Below are 5,000 nucleotides of genomic sequence, written 5' to 3' on the forward strand. Positions count from 1 at the left end.
AGGCCAGCCGCTCCAGCGCTTCAGCGCTCGTACCACACAACATTGCCGCTAGTTTTGAGAGGCACGCGTGGTTCCGCACGCGGCGCACGGCTACGGCGAGCCGTACAGGTAGCGTGTTGCGCGACACGACACGCACATCGAAAGACATGCAGTCTAGTCGGTAATGATCCTTCCGCAGGTTCACCTACGGAAACCTTGTTACGACTTTTACTTCCTCTAAATGATCAAGTTTGGTCATCTTTCCGGTAGCATCGGCAACGACAGAGTCAATGCCGCGTACCAGTCCGAAGACCTCACTAAATCATTCAATCGGTAGTAGCGACGGCGGTGTGTACAAAGGGCAGGGACGTAATCAACGCGAGCTTATGACTCGCGCTTACTGGGAATTCCTCGTTCATGGGGAACAATTGCAAGCCCCAATCCCTAGCACGAAGGAGGTTCAGCGGGTTACCCCGACCTTTCGGCCTAGGAAGACACGCTGATTCCTTCAGTGTAGCGCGCGTGCGGCCCAGAACATCTAAGGGCATCACAGACCTGTTATTGCTCAATCTCGTGCGGCTAGAAGCCGCCTGTCCCTCTAAGAAGAAAAGTAATCGCTGACAGCACGAAGGATGTCACGCGACTAGTTAGCAGGCTAGAGTCTCGTTCGTTATCGGAATTAACCAGACAAATCGCTCCACCAACTAAGAACGGCCATGCACCACCACCCACCGAATCAAGAAAGAGCTATCAATCTGTCAATCCTTCCGGTGTCCGGGCCTGGTGAGGTTTCCCGTGTTGAGTCAAATTAAGCCGCAGGCTCCACTCCTGGTGGTGCCCTTCCGTCAATTCCTTTAAGTTTCAGCTTTGCAACCATACTTCCCCCGGAACCCAAAAGCTTTGGTTTCCCGGAGGCTGCCCGCCGAGTCATCGGAGGAACTGCGGCGGATCGCTGGCTGGCATCGTTTATGGTTAGAACTAGGGCGGTATCTGATCGCCTTCGAACCTCTAACTTTCGTTCTTGATTAATGAAAACATACTTGGCAAATGCTTTCGCTCCTGTTCGTCTTGCGACGATCCAAGAATTTCACCTCTAACGTCGCAATACGAATGCCCCCGCCTGTCCCTATTAATCATTACCTCGGGTTCCGAAAACCAACAAAATAGAACCGAGGTCCTATTCCATTATTCCATGCACACAGTATTCAGGCGGGCTTGCCTGCTTTAAGCACTCTAATTTGTTCAAAGTAAACGTGCCGGCCCACCGAGACACTCAATAAAGAGCACCCTGGTAGGATTTCAACGGGGTCCGCCTCGGGACGCACGAGCACGCACGAGGCGGTCGCACGCCTTCAGCTCGCCCCACCGGCAGGACGTCCCACGATACATGCCAGTTAAACACCGACGGGCGGTGAACCAACAGCGTGGGACACAAATCCAACTACGAGCTTTTTAACCGCAACAACTTTAATATACGCTATTGGAGCTGGAATTACCGCGGCTGCTGGCACCAGACTTGCCCTCCAATAGATACTCGTTAAAGGATTTAAAGTGTACTCATTCCGATTACGGGGCCTCGGATGAGTCCCGTATCGTTATTTTTCGTCACTACCTCCCCGTGCCGGGAGTGGGTAATTTGCGCGCCTGCTGCCTTCCTTGGATGTGGTAGCCGTTTCTCAGGCTCCCTCTCCGGAATCGAACCCTGATTCCCCGTTACCCGTTACAACCATGGTAGGCGCAGAACCTACCATCGACAGTTGATAAGGCAGACATTTGAAAGATGCGTCGCCGGTACGAGGACCGTGCGATCAGCCCAAAGTTATTCAGAGTCACCAAGGCAAACGGACCGGACGAGCCGACCGATTGGTTTTGATCTAATAAAAGCGTCCCTTCCATCTCTGGTCGGGACTCTGTTTGCATGTATTAGCTCTAGAATTACCACAGTTATCCAAGTAACGTGGGTACGATCTAAGGAACCATAACTGATTTAATGAGCCATTCGCGGTTTCACCTTAATGCGGCTTGTACTGAGACATGCATGGCTTAATCTTTGAGACAAGCATATGACTACTGGCAGGATCAACCAGGGAGCTGCGTCAACTAGAGCTGAGCAGCCGGCCGCCCGGGAGTGTGTCCCGGGGGCCCGCGCGAACACGCAAGCGTCCGCTCAATCATTCTGCAAACAGGAGGAGGCTGAGCTCCCCTGCACAATACACCTCGAAACCCTCTCAGGTCCCGGCGGCGCGCAGCGCCGTCCCAAGTACTTGGTCGGGTTCGAGAGAGGCGCAATCGCCCGGAGTTAGGCGAGTAGACGCTTTCGGTGCGACCACCCGTGCTCCCAACTGAGCTTGCCGCTGCCGACAGAGGCCCGGGAGCGTGCTGTCGTGGCATTGCCGGCGGGAGACAACACGCGCCACCTACGGTGACCGGCAGCTCCAACGCCAGCGCCACAGAAGGACAAAAGCCCCACTTGGGTGCCGAAGCGAACTCTCCCAGCACAGCGCACGCGCCAACACATCCGCACAGCTGCGATACAAACCACCAGCGAGAACCGCTGGGGCGACCGAGCAGCAGACGGCGTCGCGGCGCCGAGCGCCGGGCGGCGGCGCATCCTCAACGCACACAGTCCTCAATCGGACCAGCACACTGAAGATGTCCACCGCGCTTCGCACCGGGCCCGCGAGGACCTACTTTGGCCGCACGGCGCCGCGCGCAGGGTGCGCCGGCGCGCAGCTGCGACGCCTGCCGCGTCCGTCGGCCGGCGCGCCTGCCACTGGCCGCCCCCACCAGCCGGCTGTAGCGCGTGCGCCCACGCACCGCGCGGCCAGCACGCCGGGAGGCGCCCCCTCACCGGCCGGGGACGGTCCCACCCAGCCACCGCCGCGTATCGCTTCACACCCAGATGCCGTTCAGTTTCGTCGGCATGGTGGGTATCGCTGGAACAACCGGTTAGTACCTCAACCTATCGTCGCCATCACCGATTCACCCCTAGCGAGAACAACCGCACCACAACAGGTTACCATTTGTTCATTTGCGTAACTTCACCAGAAAACGCAGGCGTCCATCGCCATTTGCAACTTCAACGATTATTGCATGCCTGTGTCAGGTGTCACGCCACACTACGTCTGCCCACATACACGCAACAAAATGTGCACGCCTAGACAATACGTGGAAGGTGGCCCCCGTACGTATGCGATGTCCATTGCTCGAACGACTGTCAACCGGCCTCTGTAGCATGTCGCAGATATGGAACGCGGTGCACCATGCCATCACGGTGTGTGAGGAGAGACGACTAGGTCCGAATACATCAACAGACAGCTCATGCTGATCGCCATCCACGGCGTCCGTTCCTCCCACACGTCTCTATGGCGTACCACACTGCAATCCAGCTCTCATAGGGAGACGACACGTAGCTGCGTGCACAATATTTGCACTGTATGGTCCGCCGTTTTTGGGCGCAGTCGTTGTGCGGTCACACATGTGCCACGATGTATCATTCAGTACATAAGGACGAATGTGCAGTACAGATTGTGGTTCACGCGTACGACATCAGCGGACAGTTGACACAGGCCGCACCACAACGTAGCCTGAGTACGTCGCATGCGAAGGGCATTGAACATGCAAACTTCTCACCAACCAGCTTGCGAAGGCAGGGGGCAAGGTGGGGACGTGGGGAGGGGCGGCATGTACGTCCTGCTGCCATCCACATTACAGTGTACAGCAGGAGCATGTGGAAAGTGAGCAAGACTTGCAAGGTGTTTAACATGAAGCGATACACAGGGGTGCGGGCAGTGCGAGTAGCGAACTATATTGCGAGGGTTGCGGGTGGGCAACACTACAGTAATTGAACGAGTCGTATAACAATTACAGAGCAGGTTTAGGCGACAACGTGGGTTACGTTAAGGCGACAACATGGGTTAGGTTAAGGCACAACATGGGTTAGGTTAAGGCACAACATGGGTTAGGTTAAGGCACAACATGGGTTAGGTTAAGGCACAACATGGGTTAGGTTAAGGCACAACATGGGTTAGGTTAAGGCACAACATGGGTTAGGTTAAGGCACAACATGGGTTAGGTTGAGGCACAACATGGGTTAGGTTAAGGCACAACATGGGTTAGGTTGAGGCACAACATGGGTTAGGTTGAGGCACAACATGGGTTAGGTTGAGGCACAACATGGGTTAGGTTAAGGTACAACATGGGTTAGGTTAAGGTACAACATGGGTTAGGTTAAGGTACAACATGGGTTAGGTTAAGGTACAACATGGGTTAGGTTAAGGTACAACATGGGTTAGGTTAAGGTACAACATAGGTTAGGTTAAGGTACAACATAGGTTAGGTTAAGGTACAACATAGGTTAGGTTAAGGTACAACATAGGTTAGGTTAAGGTACAACATAGGTTAGGTTAAGGTACAACATAGGTTAGGTTAAGGTACAACATAGGTTAGGTTAGGTTAGGTTAGGTTACACGTTGTTGTACGGAAAGGTGTAGGGGGGGGGGGGGGCGGGGGCGGCAGGTTCGTTGATAGTGATTATAGTAAGTGAATGCTTGTGACATGATCAGATTTGTCACGTCAGGATGCACCTTTGGCTTATTAGAGGCGGCGCTCCAATTCTATGCTTGTGTGAGACCTGTGTCTTTGACTCATGTCATTGTTTGTGCGCTGTGACAGGAGGTACTATTGTGATGTTGGGTGCACCGTTGTATAGGACATGTGTGGGTGTTGGTGCCTGGTCTGCGCAATGGTGGATGTCGAAAGGCTGGGATATTGTATTTTCCGCACGGACCTCCTGGTCTGGTTGTGATAGTGTGGATTGTGTAATGTGGCGGAGAAGATGCACTGGATGTTGTTCCATGCTGGTGCTTACATATTGTATGTGCGCCTGTTAGAAGCAGAGAGTGGTGCGTGATCAGAGTGTCTGGCTGACGTGTGGTTCCCATTTTGGGCAGACTCTTTCAGCATGTATACGGACAGTTGTGTATATTTGCTGTAGTTTGATGGCTCTGCATTGATTACTA

At 53.9% G+C, this 5,000-nt stretch overlaps 1 non-coding gene across 1 annotated transcript; it reads right to left on the reverse strand.

Moving 5' to 3' along the window:
- Positions 1 to 161: 161 nt before the first annotated feature.
- On the reverse strand, positions 162 to 2,069 carry LOC124728846. Its single transcript, XR_007007438.1, has one exon. It is a non-coding gene; the product is annotated as a small subunit ribosomal RNA (ribosomal RNA).
- Between the last annotated feature and the right edge of the window lie 2,931 nt (positions 2,070 to 5,000).

This window comes from Schistocerca piceifrons, unplaced genomic scaffold, assembly GCF_021461385.2.
Source record: "Schistocerca piceifrons isolate TAMUIC-IGC-003096 unplaced genomic scaffold, iqSchPice1.1 HiC_scaffold_1170, whole genome shotgun sequence".
In the NCBI taxonomy this organism is placed as follows: Eukaryota; Metazoa; Arthropoda; class Insecta; order Orthoptera; family Acrididae; genus Schistocerca; species Schistocerca piceifrons.